We start from the raw sequence: 19,805 nt of genomic DNA, 5'->3' as shown, positions 1-19,805 counted from the left end.
GCTCCCTACCCCCTGCAAATGAACGATGTTACTTAAAATTACATGCCGTACATTGTCATATACTGTTTTGGATCTTACGTCTAATTATTTTATGTGTGTTGTTCTTGTCTACCCAGAAAAATCACAGGCTTCCTAACGCAAGGCCCAAGTCTTATACTTCTATTCCCTACTCCCTATCCCTACACCAGCATGATTTATTCTGGTGCCTGGCCCAACACTGGCCACCCATAAAAAACCAAACCAAATGAGTCGTCATTGAGTCAATTCCAACTTATAGCAACCCCACGTGTGCAAAGTCGAACTGCTCCGTAGGGTTTTCAAGGCTGTGATCTTTTGGAAGCAGATTGTGAGGTCTTTTTTCAGAGGTGCCTCTGGGTGGGTGGCGTAGTGGTTAAGTGCTACAGCTGCTAGCCAAAAGGTTGGCAGTTCAAATCCACCAGGCACTCCTTGGAAACTCTATTAGGCAGTTCTACTCTGTCCTATAGGGTCGCCATTAGCTGGAATCAACTCGTCGGCACTGGATGTTTTTGGGTTGGGTGACCAGCTTTTAAAAACTTAATAATACACCGTGAACATCTGTGTAACTAAATATCCTAAAATTATTCTCTCTTTTTTTTGTTAATTGTGTTTTAGGTGAAAGTTCTCAGAGCAAATCAGTTTCTCATTAAACAACTCATCCACATGCTGTTGTATAACATTGGTTGCCAACCCTGCTTCATGTCAACACCCTCCCTTCTTGACACTGGGTTCCCCATTTCCATTCATCCAGTTTTCCTGTCCTCTCCTACCTTCTTGTCCTTGCCCCTGGGCTGGTGTGCCCATTTATTTTCGTATACATGGTTGAACTACATGTATTATTGTTTGTTTTATAGGCCTGTCTAATCTTTGGTTGAAGGGTGAACCTCAGGAGTCACTTCAGTACTGAGTTAAAAGGGTGTGCAGGTGCCATACTCTCAGGCTTTCTCCAGTCTCTGTCAGACCCGTAAGCCTGGTCTTCTTTTGTGAGTTAGAATTTTGTTCTAAATTTTCTCCAGCCCTGCCTGGGACCCTCTATCGTGATCCCCGTCAGAGCAGTCCGTGGTGGTAGCCAGGCACCATCTAGTTCTTCCAGGCTCAGGTTGGTGGAGGCTGTGGTAGTTGTGGTCCATTAGTCCTCTGGACAAATCTGAAAAATTCTTTCTTAATGACTGCATATTACTTCAATAAATAGGTGTGCCGTAACTTGTTTATTTAATTACTTTTGGACATTTAAGGTTTTTGTTTTTATTCTCCCCCCTCCCACTTTTTTTGGTCATAAACTATGAAGTGATCAAGTCGGTTCCGACTCATAGCAACCGCTTGTAGAAGAGAATGGAACACTGCCTGATTCCGTGCCGTCTTCACAATCGTTATGCTTGAGACCATTGTTGCAGCCACTGTGTCAATCCATCTTGTTGAGGGTCTTCCTCTTTTTTGATAACTTTCTACTTTACCAGCATGATATCCTTCTCCGGGGACTGATCCCTCCTGATAACATGTCCAAAGCATGTGAGATGTAGTCGTACCATCCTGGCTTCTAAGGAACGAGTTGCCCAGAAGGTAAACTTCTCGTGATCCCTCAGCTGGAAGGAGCTAGGGCCCTTCTCTGGGACCAGGGAGTGATTCCAAGAAAAGAAGGAATCTGAGTGCACACGGGAATGCAAAATGGGAAAGCGACTGGGCTGCCGTGCTCCTAACTCCACCCTCCCTGCGCTCAGTCCAGAGAAGGGCCAGTCTCGTCGGCCACAGCCCCTCCTTCCATCCCTTTCCAAGCCCACCGAAAGGCGCCAGGAAAGGTCCCGCCGCCCTCTTCTCCCCTCCCCCAAACTAGGAGCTGGGAAGGCCTGGGGAGGTTAAGAGCTTCCGTTTCTTCCCCGCCCAAATGGGAAGGGGTGGGAAGTGGGGTTGATAGTGCGTCCCGTACAAGTCACCCTCCTCCTCCACGTGGTCCCGGAGCATCGTTTCCATTCCAGCCCAAGACTCACTCGCCAGTCCCGTAGCCAACGTAGCCACCGCAGCCACCGCAGCCGGGCCCCCGCGCACCGCCACAGCCCCTATTCCAGGGCCGCCCCCCCACCCCAGCAGCCTACCGCCGTGGGTTCCGGGGCAGCTGGAGGAATTACTTCCGCCAGTGCACAGTCGCTTGTGCCAACGGGCGGGAGATTAGTACCTGGTTTTTAAGGCGGGAGGCAGTGAGTCTGTAGCTGGCTTCCGTCTGGCGGAAGTGCCCAGCGTCCCTGCCCTTCCCCCCACATCACCTCAAACAAGCCTAGGGGAATGGCATTCACTGCCAAATCTCAGCCAATACGATTCTGGGTCTTCTGAGTCCCGGCATGCAGCGCCGATCCGGCTCGGATTTCTGAAGAAACAGCATCCTTATTGAGGAGGCGCTCGGGGCCTGAGGCAACACAGCATTCTGGGACATGTAGTTTCACCGGACGGTAGTGTGGGCGTTTGGCTCGAGACGTCACTGCATCCTGGGACTTGTCGTTTCTCACGTCCCTGTTAAGATTTCGGGGGTTTTAGAGGTCGTCCCTGCCTCTGGTTTGTGGGTCGTCTGGAGATGGGGGAGCTGTCTTCAGAGGAAAATTGAAAAGTGCGGTTTGTATCCTAAGAAGATCGTGCTCTTTATGAAGTGGCCTCTGTCCTTTGTGAAAAGTTGCAGTGATGTGCAAGAACATCAGAACTGCTCGCGCAAACACCTGGCCTCATTTCCTCTCTTCCCGGTACTGTTAAGTGTTTACTGACAACTAACCACGCCCTCCACGCCCGCAGTGGGGGCCCTTCCTTCCCAACTCCGGAGTGGCTCAGTTCTCCATTCGGAGCTCACTCACAGAAGTCCAGGCGACTGCCACCACTACTCAGTTCTGGGGTCATCTTTTTCACTCCAAGCCTCCTCTGCCTTCACCCTGCCTTCCTCCTTTTTACTTGCTTTCTTGTGGTTAAACTCAGGCGCCTTTCCAGAAAGGCTGAAACAGCTAAATAAAGTTCATCCTTTGCTGTGTTCGGGGACTGTGGCACGAAGGGAATGTAAGGCCCAAACGCCATTACAAGTTGTTCAATTAGGCACTGTAACATATCAACAAAGGCAAAATCATACAGACAAACAAGTGTTTGTGGAATAAATGACTTTTGTCTGAAAGGCGTTTTTAGTTGATGTGGCAGATGACATGTATGGCTTTTTTAGAATCAATTGCAAAAAGGGAACAAACTGTCTTGGGTTAATCTTTCAAAGCCTTTGCACAAATCATCACCAAAGTTGCTTGGTTGTAATGGTATCTGAGAGTTACAGTTTGGTGGGAGGAAAGGCAGTGGGGTGTAGAAGACAAGGCTACAGAAACATTTCCAGTCATATCCTTCCTCCTTTTAGTTCAGAAAGTACTTTTTCTTCTTTTCTGTCTTCCTCTTTTTCTCATTGCGTTACTGAACAATGCCCTGATATCGCATGGTGGAACTGTGCAAGACCAACGAGTCTTTCATTGCAAACGCCTTTTTCAACAACATAAGCAGCGACTATACAGGTGGACCTCGCCGGATGTAATACACAGGAATCAAATCGACTACATCTGTGGAAAGAGATGATGGAAAAGCTCAATATCATCAGTCAGGACGAGACCAGAGGCTGACTGCAGAACAGACCATCAATTGCTCATATGCAAGTTTAAGCTGAAGCTGAAGAACATTAAAACAAATTTACAAGAGCCAAAATATGACCTAGGGTATATCTCACCTGAATTTAGAGACATCTCAAGAATAGCTTTGACACATTGAACACTAATGACCAAAGATCAGAAGACTTGTGGGATGACATCAAGGACATCATACGTGAAGAAAGCAAAAGGTCATTAAGAAGACAGGAAAGAAACAAAAGACCAAAATGGATGTCAGAAGAGACTCTGAAACTTGCTCTTGAACGTGGAGTAGTAAAAGTTAATGGAAGAAATGAAAAGTAGAAGAGCTGAACAGAAGATTTCAAAAGGTGGCTTGAGAAGACAAAGTATTGAAATATGCAAAGATGTGGAGTTAGAAAACCAAAATGGAAGAACATGCTCCGCATTTCTCAAGCTGAAAGAACTGAAGAAAAATTCAAGCCTCGAGTAGCTATATTAAAGGATCCTATGGGGAAAATGGTGGTGCAGTGGTTAGGAGCTTGGCTGCTAACCAAAGTCAGCTGTTCCAATCCACCAGCCACTCCTTGGAAACCCCACGGGCAGTTCTGCTCTGTCCTATAGGGTAATTTACGAGTTGGAATCAGCTCCATGGCAACAGGTTTGGTTTTTTTAATGGACAAGATACAAGGAAGCATCAAAAGAAGATAGAAGGAATACATAGAGTCACTGTACCAAAAGAACTGGTCAACATTCAACCATTTTAGGATAGCCATTTAAGAACTGATGGTATTAAAGAAGTCCAAAGTGCACTGAAGGCATTGGCAAAAAAAAAAACAAAAACCAAACAAGGCTCCAGGTATTGACGGAATACCAACTGAGATGTTTCAACAAATGAATGCAGTGCTGGAATAGCTCGCTTGTCTATGCCAAGAAATGGAAGACAGCTACGCGGGCAGCTAATTGGAAGAGATCCATATCTGTGCCTATTCCAAAGAGGGGTGATTCAACAGAATGCAGAAATTATTGAACAAGATCATTAATATCACAGGCAAGTAAAATGTTTCTGAATTTGAAATGGCTTCAGCAGTCCATCCACAGGGAATTGCCACAAGTTTTTAAAAACAAAAGTTTTAAAAATGTAAGTAGAAAATAACTCCAAGAAAATAAAGCCATTTATAAAGAAGTAATTTCATTTTATCCAGAAAAAAGTAGACAGTATTTGGGCATTATCAAGGGAATTGTGTTAGGATATAAATGTGTTCCTCTCTTATACAAATAACGTGCCAAGTCAAAAACAGTCATAGCTCTGAAGTAGTAGTAAACAAAAGTGTGTCCCCACTACTTGGATGCTTATCCTTCAAGACTCAGTTGAATGTAACATCTTTTCATCATTAGTGGCCAAATTAATCATGCCCTCTTTAGACTTCTGTAGCATTTTGTATATCTTAAATATACTACAGCATCATGTTCTACCTTTAGGTTTATTTCCTCCATTACAAAACGAGCACTGTGGATTCCCAGTTTTTTTCTAGCATCTTTGTATCCTCTGCTCCTAGAATACCAAAACCAAAAAAACCAAACCGGTTGCTGACGAGTCAATTCCGACTATAGCTACCCTGTAGAACAGAGTAGAACTGCCTCATAGCGTTTCCGAGGAGCGGCTGGTAGATTCAAACTGCCAACTATTTGGTTAGCAGCTGAGCTCCGAGAATAGTGCTTGGCATTAGGCGCTGAATACCTCTTTAAGAAGTAAATGAACAAACGTGTGTACTGAAGAATGATTCTCAAAGACAGATTGGATAACAGATACCAACATTATGAAGCCCTGGTGGCCCAGTGATTAAGAGCTTGGCTGCTAACCAAAACGCCGGCAGTTCAAATCCACCAGCTGCTCCTTGGAAACCCTATGGGGGCAGTTCTACTCTGTCCTATAGGGTCTCTAGGAGTCAGCAATGAGTTTATGAGTTACCAACATTACATGAACAACTTCCATTTGTTTTCTACAAGCCCAAACCCAACCCAACCCAACCCCTCGAGGTGGAGTCATGCTGATATCTGTTGACCCTATAGGATAAAGTAGAACTGCCCCATAGAGTTTCTGAGGCTGTAATCTTTCCGGAAGCAGATAGTTGGAGATTGCCACATCTTTCTCCTGTGGAGCCACTGGTAGGTTGCACACAAATCATTTAGTTAGCGGAAGGCTTAACCACGGCACCAGCAGGCCTCCTTATACCAACCCGACGATGGGATAACTCGCCATGCGTTTTTGTTGAAATTGTATCATAAAAAAGTATTACACCTTCTGTGCCAATAGGCTTGGAAACCCTGGTGGCATAGTGGTTAAGTGCTATGGCTGCTAACTAAAAGGTTGGCAGTTTGAATCCACCAGGCGCTCCTTGGAAACCCTGTGGGGCAGTTCTACTCAGAATTGACTCGAAGGCAATGGATTTTTTTTATGTGCCAAAAGGCTAGAATCATTTTCCGCAAAGGAAACGATTTTTAGGGGCCTAGAAAATGACATCCACAATAGTGAATGATTTAACCCTGGCGTCAAGGCTTTGTCCCCAATACAATGTCAAGTTATTGTTGTTAGGTACCATCGAGTTGATTTTCGACTCATAGCGACCTCGTAGGACGGTCGAAGGGCAATAAATTCTCGGAGAAGGGGAGCCACGTGTAGTCTGGACATTTTCAGGCTCTCGGGTGACTGCATGACGGCCCCGTTCTCAGCCTTCAGGGACAGCACTTGGAGACGGAAGGTTGCAGGAAGGCCACATATCCTGCGCACGCGCGTGCCGCCAGTCCCGCCTAGCGGGCCTCTGGGGGCGGGGCGTGCGCGGCTAGCGCAGGGCGCGGTGCGGGGAGGGCTGGGCTCCAGCTGCTCGGCCGCCGGGGTCTCTTCTCACGAGCGGGATGCTACTTCTGCAATTGGGTGGCCGGTGGGCGACTGGTCTGCGGCTCGCTGGGAAGAGGGCGGCGCCGTGGGCGTCTGCTGCGTTCCGAGACCCCAAGGCGGCTGCTTTATGGGTGGCGTCCTGCAGCGGTCCCTTGGCGCCGGTTCGCTGCGGGCGCGCAGGGCTTCCGGCGCCAGCGCAGGTTGGCGGTCGGAGGGCGAGCGCGCCGGGGTGGGGGTGGGGGTGGGGGCGGGGGCGGGGTGGTGTTTTTGGCGGGCGTGGGGTGGGGGTGGGCTCGGGGGTGGGGGTGGGCTCGGGGGTGGGGGTGGGCTCGGGGGGGCGTAGCGTCGAGTCTGAGGGAACACCCCGCCGCTGTCTGCAACCTACGGTCTCTGCCCCCGCCTGCCCCATGGCCGCAGTGCAGAAGCAACTCTGCCTGCTCGCAGAAGTACCAGGCCTCGGCCCCGGGAACAGGTCTGAACAACTCCGGGGATCACAGCGCCAGCGAGTCTAGAGTCTAGAAGTGCACGTGGGAACGTGGTGACTTTCCCAGTGGATTCCAAATAGTGCGGGCTCATGATGGCCGGGTTTATTCCCCTTTTCTACCCTTGAGCAGAAGTTGGGAAGGGTTAATTTGCAAAGAAATTGCATGTAGAACCTGGAGACAGACTTTTAGTCCATTATATTTTTTATTAGATGGGTCTATTTTTAGGAATCGTTTCTCCTCTGCGGTCGTAGTGGGTTTGATTTGTTTTGGGTTTTGTCCTCTGGGAAGGAAGGGATGTGAACGTTAACCCATCCACTTTAATTTGAAGAAATTATCTCCTGATCCTGCCCTGTAAAATGTCAGGATTGGCAAACCTGATCGAACGTTGAAAGAAATGCATAAAATGAAATTGGAATGCAATTAAATTTCAGCATAAAGGAATTAATCAAGCCATTTACATTTCGAAGTGTGCCCTGTGAAATTCGTTTTCTGACTTTCTGGGAACTCTTTGCGAAATTTGATAAGAGATCTCAAGTAAGATTTTTTTGTAAACGATTAAGAGAAATAAGGTGTAAAGTATTTACAAGATCTATAGGGAAATTTTTGTTGCTCTTCTTTTTTTTTAGTACTAGTTATGATATATTTATTTTAGAAGTATTGAAAATTGTCTGGACTTTAAGTAAATAATACTCTGCAGAGTGTTCTTTTATTTTTATTTTATTTTGAAAAGATAATGCATTTAAGTCTTTAAAACAATCCTATGAGAGCAGTGTCCTCATTTAACAGCAGAATAGAGGGAACTATTTAAAGTATTAAATTATTTAAGATTACACTAGATCTAAAAAGCTGAAGAGTTGGGATTCAAACCTAGGTCTTCAAACTCCAACTCAGCACATTTCTACTTGTGGCTGGAATTGAGAAAAACCGTTCTCTTAGCCACCGTGATTTGTTTCGTTCGCTGTAGGGTCGCTATGAGTCAGAATGGACTTGGCAGCACTGGGTTTGGTTTTGGGTTTTGGTAGATTAGTTAAAGAGGCCTGATGACGCAGTGGTTAAGTGATCTACTGCTAACTGAAAGGTCAGTGGTTCCAAACCACAGCGGCTCTGTGGGATAAAGATGTGGCAGTCTCCTGTAGAGATTTACAGCCTCAGAAGCCCTATGGGATCCCAGTGAGTCAGAACTGACTCTACGGTTATGGGTTTTGGATAGATTATTTGGGAGAATTAACTGTGTCACCTCATATGACAAGCTGTTTTCTACTCTCCCTTAAAAAAAAAAAAATTTTTTTTTTAAATTTTTATGGTTGGTCTCAAATGCAAATTACTTGTGTACTCACATTATAACGGTGTCTGTTTCAATAGAAACCTGTCTGTTGGGAAGGATGCGTTCGATGCTTACATGCACAACTTGAAAAATCAGAAGATGGAAGGCTGATTTACACTGGGCATCAGGCCCGAGCAGTATTTGGTGAGTAATCAGGAGTAGGGGTATCTACTTTTCTTTTAATTGTAAAAAATATACTTAGCATACGTTACCTATTAGTGTATTATTTAAAAAAAACAAAAACCACTTTTAACCTGTCTTAATTATGAGGCTTAGCGACAACAATTACAAGGCACTGGAAAAATTAGATTATAATTTCTTATTCTTGGTACCTGTTAGTAAGATGTAGAGATTGAGACCTTTGCATTTTTTGGAGGTTTAAAAAGATTTCTGAAGGCTTCGTTATAACTTTGTGAGCTTATGGTTGGGGATTCACAAAGATCACATAAATTTTCCATGAGTTTCCATACTGTGGTCACCTCTCTGTCGAAATGTTGAACAGCAAAACAAAACCAAAAAATTGTATATTTCAGTAATGTTTGAATATGCAAAGGAAAAAAATGGACAGAAACCACCTCTTAAGAGTCGTTATCTTTGGGAAGTAGGGTAGAGGAATAAAATGAGCGCGGAGTATTTTTGTAATTAAACAAAATATGTTTTATGTATTTTTAAGGTAATCTTAGAATTTTCAACATTTTAGTGGGTTTTCCAGGTGGTATCGAGTTAGATCATGGAAAAGAAAGATAGCATATTAAATATCTCCGAGTTAAAGCACTTTTTTAGATTGTAATTTAGTATTAAAAAAAAAAAAAAAGCCCATTGCCATGGAGTTGATTCCGACTCATAGTGACCCTATAGGACAGAGTAGAATTGCCCCACAGGGTTTCTAAGGAGCGCCTGGTGGTTTTGAACTGCCGACTTTTTGGTTAGCAGCTGTAGCCCCTAACCGCTACACCACCAGGGTTTCCAATTTAGTATTTGGTAAGGAATAATTTAGTAAGGAAGGTCGGAAGAACTTAGGGAGGTATGTGATTTGTTAAGTTCCCTGAGGTTGTGTTTCCTTTTTATAATCTAAAAAAAACAGTAACCTGAAACACGGAGGATTGTTTTATAATCAAGTATGGCCATAAGGTTTCAGCACCCACGTTTGCATTTGTGTTTTTGATGATGCTGATGTTAACCAATCATCTAAAATTTACTCTGGAAGCCTGTAAATTCTCAAGTTTAAATAGGTATGTTTAAAGTACAATTTTAGCGAATTGAGAAGTTCTTAAAGAATAAAGACTCATTGTAATCACCAGTGAGTAGAGTTATTGGAATAACCGATTTTGGGTGCTTAGAAATTTCTTCAGAAGACAATATACGAGCAGACTGTTGAACTTGGTGTCCCGTATCAGGCCTGGGTTACCTGGATTTATGCCACTGAGACGTGTTTTAACGGTGACCCCCAAAGCACCCTTCCACCTGAACACAGACCATTCCTTCAAATATAAGGAAGGCTTAAATCAATTTATTTCTTGTTCTTACTTGACTTCATCTGGACAGAAGAAGCATATAAATATAAAAGAGTACATGTAATTTTGATATGGGTAGTATGTAATATTTGTGGAAGAGTATAACTGTCCATGGTATTCAAAATTCTATAATTGTAATTTGTAGAGGAATTTAATGTTTGAATTCTTTCAATATTATAATTAGTAGAAAATCATTCTATATCAGGGATTATCCTACACTTTTTCTATGTAGAGCTGAGGGAGAGACATTAAGATAGAGGTATCAGTCTTGAAAGTTCTCTAAACTATCAAATGGGTCCTAAAGACAATTGAAGGGCCTTTTAGTTGATAGCCGTTGTTAATTCAACAACAAATAATTACCTGATAAGTGCTGTGCATTGTGCCAGGGGCTTTGGGGGAGAGATGTTATTCAGAGATAAAGCCCTTCAGATCTTGCCCTTCAGGATCTTAGAGTCTGGTTGGAAAGATGAGATGAATACATCAAAATAATCGTAATAAATCATTTATAATATTAGAAAGTGGATTTGATTTCAGAAAAGACATATTATTTTCAGATTAAAGAAAGAAAGAGATAGTACAGAAAGGTCTTCATCAGGATGGCATTTCATCGTTTTAAGATGAGTGGAATTTAAACATGAAGAGATGTGAAAGAAGGCCATCCCAGGCACAGAAGTAGCATGAGCAAAGATGAAAAGGTGGGAAAGCCCAGAATATGTGTTTAGAAAATAGCACGTAGCTCTAGGCAAAATGAAAGTATATGTGCGTATTATTTTCCAAGAGCTGCCGTAACAAAGTACCGTAAATTTGGTGGCTTAAAACAGCAAAAATGGATTCTTTCACAGTTGTGGAGGCTAGTAGCCGAAAGGCCATGCTCCCTTTGAAGGTCCTGGGGGAGAATCCTCCCTTTCTTCTCCCAGCTTCTGGTGCTCTGGCAGTTCTTGGTGTTTCTTGGCTTGTAGCTGCATCATTCCAATCTCTGCCTCCGAGTTCACTGGCCTTTGTCTCTGTCTCTGTGTGTCCTTGTCTCTATTTATAAAGGCTCTCATTGGATTTAGGGCCCACCCTAATCCAGTATGATCTCATCTCCATCCTTACCTTAATTGCATCTGCAAAGACACTGTTTCCAAATAAGGCCACATTCAGAGGTTCGGGGTAGGTACGAGTTTTGGGGAGGACACAGTTCAACTCGCTACAAGGTAACAAGAGTAATGGGAAAAAAAGATGGAGTATGGAAGGGCTGAGGAGTTCCAGCTTTTTATACAGGAGACAACTTGATCCTCATTGTAACCCATGAGTTCCAGTGTCATAGCAACTGCCTGTGGGAGGAAGGAAGGAAATATTTTGAAATTACTGATGCAAGGTAGAGAATTAAACCTTAAACCTGGAAGCTTTTTTGATTCCCCAATGGTACCACATATGTTAGCCATTTTCTATTAATTTGAGTGTATTCAAATATACTCTAGTGCAGCATTTACTTAAAATAATTTATTATCCTGGTTGAATAAGATTACACCTTAAAATGTTTTTCTGCCCAATTAGCAAAGTAGTATGTGGTTTTTGATTAAAAAACAATAGAAAAGTATAAATAGGCAGGAAAAAAATTGTCCATAATTCTACCATGCAGAGGTAGATACTTTGGCTTATTTCTTTCTAGTTCTTTTTCTCTGCATTTTTTTTTTGAGCATATAAATCTGTATATTGATCTTTTTCCTTTCAGCATTGTATCAAAAGTATTTCCCAGTGTTTTCAAAATGTTTTTTTACACATCATTGTTGATTGTTATATAATACTCCAGCATATAAATGTTAAAATTTAATCATTTACCCTATTGTTGGACATTTAAGCTATTCCTAGCATTTGAGTATTATAAGAAACATTATGATAAATAACTTTTAACCTACAAATGGTTACTTTTTTTTTTTTTTTTTAAGGATAAAGTCTCAGAAGTGGGATTACTGAGCCAAAGGGCGTAATTCTAGTTTTGGGGCAGGAATCGTCCATGGATGGTGTGTTGTACTTCCTGTGCATCACATCAGGTTGCATAATTGCTCATGGTTTCAGGTATTGTCGGCCTGACCCATCAGCCTCTCACCTAATGTTTAAACAATTGATGATCATTGTCTAGGTGCATTATTTCATAAAGGGTTGCAAGATGGTGATTTTCTCTCATTCCTTCTCCATTTTGTAGCTGGAATTCTATTAAAAAAAAAAAAAACAAAAAACACTCATCGACTATTTGGTACTCCAGGATATGAGTTTTATAAGAAAGGCAGAATAATGGTTGATTTTTTAAAAAAATCAGTTTTAATAAAGTTCCTTCTCCTTCGCTTACCCTCTACCTTATGTTTCTATGGATTACTGTTTTTATTTTGGGATGTGTGTGTGTGAGAGAGAGAATATGAGAGAGAATGTGTTTATTCCTTACTGCTCTTTCTTAGGTAAATGGTAACATACTATATACACTGCTCTGCACCTTCACTTTTCACTTAACATCATACTCTGGAGATGACTCCATAACAATACAGAAAGCTCTTTCTTGTCCCTTTTAACAGCTTCACAGTATTCCATTGTGTACACCTGCCATAATTTATTCATCTAGTCCTTAATCGATGGCCATCTGGGTAGTTTTCAGTAGGAGTAGTGCTGTAATGAATATTTTCACCCATACGTCATTTCATATTTTTACCTGCGTATCTTTGATATAGATTCTTAGAGGTAGGATTGCTGGGGTTAGAGCATAAATACAGATGTAGTTTTGCTAGATGTAGCCAAATTTTTCCTCCTTAGCAGTTATAGTATTTTCTGTTACTGTCTGCTTTGCCATAATCTCACCAACAGAATATGTTATCAGACTTCTGAGTTTTTGCCAATTTGTGTGAAAAACAGTACCTAACTATGATTTTCATACAGCTGCCATAACAAAGTACCACAACGTGGGTGGCTAAAAACAACAGAAATTTCTAGTCTCTCATAATTCTGGAGACTAGAAGTCAGAATTCAGTATATTAGCAGGGCCATGCTCGCTCTGAAGGCTCAAGGGGAAGATCCTTCCTTGTTTCTTCCAGCTTCTGGTAGCCCATGCATTCCTTGGCTTTTCCCTCCTAACTCCAATCTCTGCCTCCATTTGTACATGGCTGTCTTCCCTTTCTGTGTCTCCATCCTGTTGTCTCTTCCTTAGAAGAACACCAGTCATCTCAAATTAGGGCCACCCTATGCCAGTATGACCTCTTGTGAACTTAATTACATCTGCAAATATGCTATTTCCAAATACTGTCAAATTCACTGATAAACCAGGGCTAGGACTCAATCGAACCTATCCTTTTGGGGGATACAAATCAACCTACAACACTTATTGTAGTTTTACTCTTAACGCTTTTTATAAAGGAGGTTTAGCATTATTTCATCTCTTTAAGGGCCGTGTGCATTTCTATTTCTATGAACTATCTGCTCATAGCTGTCATATGTTCGTGAATATGTATAGAGTGGTTTGGAAACACTGGTGGCGTAGTAGTTAAGTGCTACGGCTGCTAACCGAGAGGTCAGCAGTTCGAATCCACCAGGCACTTCTTGGAAACTCCATCGGGCAGTTCTCTTCTGTCCTATAGGGTTGCTATGAGTTGGAATCCATTCGACGGCTGTGGGTTTCATTTTTTTTTTTCTTAAAAGAGTGGTTAGTCTTTTTCTCTCATATTCTAGAAACGTTTTATATATTTGGGATATGAACCTTTTGTGATAGGAGTTGCCAATTTTTTTTCTAGTTTCTCATTTGTCTTTTTACTTTATGATGTCTTTGTGCATATTTTTAATGTCAGATTTATCAGCCTTTCTATGTAATTGCTTCTGTATTTTGAATCATAAATTGAAAAGTTTCCACTCCCAGATTGTAAAGGACTTCATGAATATTTTCTTCTGGTAGCTCTGTGATCTCGCTTTTTACATTTAAATCTCTAGGCTATTTGGAATATTTCTAGTTTATGGTGTGATGGATGAAATAAATTTCATCTTTTTCTATATGGCTACCCAGTTGTCCCAACATCAAGTATTAAAAAGTCTATCTTTCCCCACTGGTTTTACATTTTACTTTTATCACATACTAAATTTCCATATGCAATTGAGTTTATTGCAGTTGGATTTTGTTCCATTGATCTGTCTGTTTTATTTGTATAATGGTACCATATTGTTTTAATAATAAAGGCTTTATGTTATGTTTTAATATTTGGGAGGGCTAACTACCCCCTTGTTGCTCTCTTTTTGTTTTTGCTTTTTCTTCTAAATAAGTTTTATACTCAACTTGTCTGTGTAAAAAAATACATATATTTTTTGGGGGATCATGTTAAAATTGTAAGTTAAAACTAAGGAAAATTAAATTTTAATTCATTTATTTTTAATCTTTCTAATTTTAAATTGAGTGTTGTTCCTTGCTAGAGACACCGAATACTTTTCCCATATATTTTTTAGCCACTGGTGGTATTTTTGTGGGGATTTGTTGTTTCAGTCCTTGGCACTTAGCCTGATAAAGTTCCCATGTTTGATTATTGTATGTTAGATATGTGGAAGTGCTTGTTAATAGGAAGTTTTATTTGATGGTCTGCGGATGAATCATCTTTATGGTATTAATAAAGGTCTTTGAATAAAATCTTTTATTGGGGGAACTGAGCTAGGAGCCATTTAACCCTAAAGCAGTTTCCTGCCTAGAGAGGCAGTGCTTTGTAATGGGCAGTGTCATGGGCTTTAGAGCCAAGTTGCCTGGGCTTGAGTCCCCTTTCTGTCATTTGTTAGGATGTTGGATGAGTGCCTCATTTTTCTCATCTGTTAGATGGGTGCGATGGTAATGATAATTACATATATGCCTCATCAGGCTTTTTCTGATGAATAAAAGTGTGAAGTGCCTAAAACAGCCTGTAATAAGAACTGTATATGTGTTTTGGTTTTATTGTTTTTTGATGACAATATAGTAAGAAAAAAGGCAGAAAAGCTAGTAGAACAGGTTGATTCTCTTATAAAATGTGTAAAAGTATTAACCTCCTTCTTTTTTTTTTTCCTCCCGTTTAGGTGTGACGTGTTTCTCTTATTTTACAAATACGTTCATTGTTGTTTCTCTGTCATATATTTTGACACAAAGTAATATTGTACTTGGAAGTCGGCCTTTGCAAATCTTATGTTGTGGCATCATAGGTCTTGCAGCAATCATTCCAGTGCTGTCTTACTTGATTACAAGCGTCTACGTCATCCGGTTGTATCATGAGGCCACAACAGACACTTATAAAGCCATTACTTATAATTTTGTGCTGTCAGAAACAAGTACAGAGTTTCACCGGAATGATGTAAAGATTTTAAACAGCACAGATGCGTTTACCACATTTTATGCTAAAACAAAATCATTATTTGTTAATCCAGCGCTCTTTCCAAACCCTGAAGACTATAACCATCTAATGGGTTATGACAAACCCGTTCACTTTCGGTATGGAAGAAGCTAGTGAAAAGGAACAGCTAAGAGATGAGAAGTGAGTCTATCATTTGTATGTCTGTGCTTACCTGTGATTTATCTTTCAATGTACAATAATAAAATTGCCATTACTTTTGTATCTGTCAGTGTCTGATTGCTAAAACACTTGGAAACTGTATCAAACAGACCTTAGAATTAATTTTCAGTGAATGATGATCGTTTACAATAAAATAGGCTGTATTTGAAAAGCAAAGCATACGTTATTCTATTTCTTTTTAAAAAAGTACATGAATATGTATGTACATGCTGGTGTATACCTGGATAATTTTATAAACGCTGTATATAGTAAGCGTGGTTGCCTCTAAGCCAGGGGATCGTAAGTCAGAAGTAAACTGGAGAGTTAGCTTTTTCTTAGTGTTTGGATTTTTTCTAACTATAGATACTATCTTTTCCCACATTAAAAAACATTTTTTTTAATTTACAAATTACGGGAAGTAATATTAATCTGTCTGCTTTGGTTCACAATACAAGTTTTTGCCTAATTCCTCTGGCACGGTTGCCCATAGTGTTACCAGGTGGAAACTCCAGGTTCTTGCGTGACATGACTCGTATTGGCCAATAAACAAGACCTTGAGGTAGGAGAACAGGAAAGGTACCTTTATTTTGTTGTATAAGAAAAAAGAGTCAGTTGGAGCAGCTGCTGCCAAGACTGCTGGCCAAGGGTGGGCAGGCAAGTTACTTTTAAAGGGGTTTACAAGTAGGGACATCATACAAGTTAAATCAGCAACAGTCTTAATCTTACTATGTGAGTTCAACAACACCAAAAAAAATGTTGGTGCAACAGGGTTTACAAATTACCTCCAAGGAAAAGCAGGATTCAAATGCAAAGCAGGGGGGAAGGGACAAGCCTAACAAAGGAAACAGAATTTTTCAATACAGCACTGTGGAAGAGGAAGCTAGGCAAGAAAACATGATTTTTAATACAGCACTGTAGGGGCTCTGTCTGAATAGTAAGAATGTTCACGTGCAATTGAACGTGTGGTTAGGGGAAATGGTGATCTAAGTAGTGTCAGTGGTCCCATTTGTCCCTCTATTTGCCCTCTTCTTGGTGTTCCCTATCAGAGTAGAAAAGTCGTTTGTACTAAATAGATGGACAGTACCTTTATAAAACAGTAATTTCTATTCGAACTTTGCCAAGCACTTGGATTTTAAGCTTTGCACCTCTAATTGTAAACGGAAAGTTTATTCTTGTGAAAGATTTTCAGCCATTTGGAAGGAATAGGCGACAAACTGTGCTATTTATATCATTAGGTTTTTTTTTTTTTTTGAGTGCCTGGAGCGTGCCATTCTGGTTGTACTTCTTCCGACCGAATGCTCCTTAGAAGCAAGGATAGTGAGACTGCGTCTTACATACTTCGGACATGTTGTCAGGAGGGATCAGTCCCTGGAGAAGGATGTCATGCTTGGCAAAGTACAGGGCTAGCGGAAAAGAGGAAGACCCTGAATGAGGTGGATTGACACGGTGGCTGCAACAATGAGCTCAAGCATAACAACAATTTTAAGGATGGTGCAGGACTGGGCATTGTTTTGTTCTGTTGTGCATAGGGTCGCTATGAGTCGGAATCGACTCAACAGCACCTAACAACAACAGTGTGTCAGGTACTGTGCTGCTTGCCAGAGTCACGGTTAAGAAAAAAACACCCAGTGTTTATGGAGCTGCCTGACGTCTCCTATGGCCAGCCATGATGGCGAACTTAATCTTCACATCTCGTGTGTGTATGAGGGAGGGTGCCGGGGAAGCTGCAGGGCATCACTAGTTTGTAGGGAAGGATCGTTTGAGTCTGAGGCTGCTAGAAGCTTATTCACAGGGCACAGCTTGAAGCAGAAAAGTGTTTGCCATCAGCCTCCTTTAACCTGAGACTTAGAGCCCACCCTTCCTTAAAAAAAGCCAAATAGACTCTCAGAAGTCCCTCCCTTATTCCTTGAGTGCTGACTCTGACCTCATGTCCCGCCCTCCCTGCCTGTTCCTCCTAAGTAATGCAGACATCCTAACAATCCTTTCTTAAATATCTAATTTTGTAACTGTTCAAGATAAGGACATCTTAAAAAACATAACCACAGTATCATCCATTATATCCTAAAAACATTCCTGATGTTATCAAATATTCAATATGTTCAAATTTTCAATCGTTACATAATTTTTAAAAATATTTTGGGTCAAGGTCTGTCTTAGGCTGGGTTCTACTGTACAAATGGCGTAGGGGCGGCATCTGACCTAACTTCACAAGGGAGAAGGAGAATGAAGATCAATAGCCCAAGGCTGATTCCTGTGAGGTGGAGATCAGACATGCCTTCTCTCTCCACCATCTTTACCAATTCTGAAACCAACCGCACCTCCCACAGTGCTCTCTATTTCTCTGTTGGGCTTAATAACTCATTACAATGGCCACACAGAACTCACAGATAATACTCATGGTTAATGGGGTTTATTAGGGAAGTAATAGGTTCCAATTCAGGTTGGGACACTTGGGATACAGTTCTTCCATCAGGACAGCCCATTTTCAGCTATGCTTGCAAGCGTACCTCTCTCTCTGTCCCTGGGCCTCAGCCCTGCTCAGGCAAGTGTTACAAAGCTCTTTTAGCCCCTGCCAGTAAGTGCCCTGAGGCACCCCGGGCACTCAGCTTTCTAGCTTCTTGGGCCAGGAAGCCCACTGTGTGATCTGCCGGTCTCTCCTGCCACTTCCTGTTTTCAGGGTTACAGTTCTCTCTCTGTCTCCTGGTTTCAGGAACTTCTCAGGGTAGGGATCTCAGGTCCAAAGGATGTGCTTTCTGCTCCTGGCTGTTCTTCCTTGATGGTGGTAGGATCCTCTTTTTCCCACGTCTGGAATGGCAAAACTGGCCAGTCCCTTTGGTGGGCCACAATTATCCTATTTGCACAGTCCCACCCAGTCACTTGGGTAGGAGTTACAAGACCATGGAGAGAATGGCCACACAAAAGCAGTCCATTGCTCTACCAGGTGCTCCTTGGAAACTCTATGAGGCAGCTATAGGGTCACTATGAGTTGAAATCAACTCGACAGCAACGGGTTTTTTTTTTTTTTTTTTTTTTAACATATATATATATATATTAGGCTGGGTCTCTAGAGAAGCAAAACCAGTAAATTGTATAAATATATACTGAGAGATTTATATCAAAGAAATGGCTCATGGGATTGTAGAGGCTGGAACATCCCAAGTCTGTGCATAAGGATAGAGGCTTCTCCTGATTCACATAGCTGTAGGAGCTGGGGAACCCAAGATCAGCAGGTTGGAGAGCAGGGCTTTGCTCGCAGGCTGTGAAAATGGATGAATCCTAAGATCAGCAGATAAGCTGATAGCTCAAGTCCCAAGAACCTGAGGTCAGGTGAACAGGAGGCAGCTGCAGGATCCAGAGTGAGCAAAAAGGCAGAACGTCTGCTTATATTCGGATGGAGGCCACACCCCCAAGAAAACTCCCTTTCAACTGATTGGCTACTCACAGCAGATCCCATCATGGGAGTGATCACATATAAACACTGAGAATCATGGCCCAACCAAGCTGACACACAATCTTAACCATCACAGTGTGTGTGTGTATATATATATATGTGTATGTATATATATGTATATTTAGAGAGAGAGAGACAGATTTCCATCAAGGAATTGGCTCACATGGTTGTAGAGCCTGGAAAGTTCCAAGTCTGCAGGTCAGGTGCCAGGCTGGAGGCTTCTCCTCACTCATGTACCTGGAGGGGCTGACAAACCCCAAATTGGCAGGTCAGATGGCAGGCTTCTGGCTCACAGGCTGCAGAGGCTGATGACTCCAAGATCATCAGGTAAGACAGCAAGCCGCAGGCTCAAGTTTCAAGAACCGGAGGTCAGATGATGACAAGCTGAATGCAGGATCCAAAGCAGAGCAAAAGCCAGCAAGCTTTGCCAGAAAGTCCAGATATATTGGATGCAGGCCACACCTCCAAGGAAACTCCTTTTCAGCGGATTGGCTGCTTCATAGCCAATCTTACCATGGAGGTGATTATATCAGAGCTCATCATACAGATGATTATATCATTACATAGCTGCCAAACTACATCATAACAGCCAGACCACTGACACACAACCATTTCACCATCCAAATATGGTTTACGCATTGCGATTTTGAAATGTCTTTTAAGACTCTTCCGATCTATGGGCCCTCTATTTCTTTACTCTGTGTGTGTGTGTTTTCCTCGCAAATGAAGAAACTTGAGTTGTTTGTTCTTTAGATCTTATGATCTAGACTTTTCTGATTGCATTCCTATGGTATTGTTTAACGTGTTCCTCTGACTTCTGTATCTCCAGTAAATTTGTAGTTGTATCTTGAGGCTTTCTGAGATTCAGGCTTGATTACTCTGGACAAGGCTACTTCATAGATGATATTGTTTGTTTTAGCTACCTATTGCTTAATAACAAATTACCCTAAGAACTTAGAGGTTTAAAACAACAATAAACACTTA

The 19,805-nt window shown here is 41.9% G+C and overlaps 2 protein-coding genes and 1 pseudogene across 10 annotated transcripts in view; 2 read left to right on the top strand and 1 right to left on the bottom strand.

The window, feature by feature from the left end:
* Positions 1-3,123, bottom strand: part of ELOC (elongin C) — a 90,447-nt gene extending 87,324 nt beyond the window's left edge. For 2 of the 4 annotated variants that reach the window (XM_049853715.1, XM_049853707.1), the window contains exon 1: positions 2,004-2,152. The gene's annotated coding sequence lies outside the window, so the exon portion shown is untranslated. Of the gene's footprint in view, positions 1-2,003; positions 2,153-2,276 lie in introns of those variants that run through there. The other 2 variants (XM_049853718.1, XM_049853710.1) reach the window with 2 other exon arrangements.
* Positions 1-19,805, top strand: part of LY96 (lymphocyte antigen 96) — a 96,983-nt gene that overhangs the window by 39,682 nt on the left and 37,496 nt on the right. The gene's annotated exons all lie outside the window — the stretch shown is intronic.
* LOC126058544 (transmembrane protein 70, mitochondrial-like) lies at positions 6,439-15,433 on the top strand (annotated as a pseudogene).

This window comes from Elephas maximus, chromosome 15 (genome assembly GCF_024166365.1).
Source record: "Elephas maximus indicus isolate mEleMax1 chromosome 15, mEleMax1 primary haplotype, whole genome shotgun sequence".
Lineage (NCBI taxonomy): Eukaryota > Metazoa > Chordata > Mammalia > Proboscidea > Elephantidae > Elephas > Elephas maximus.
Note: the sequence above shows the minus strand (reverse complement) of the source record. Positions and strands in the feature narration are given on the sequence as shown.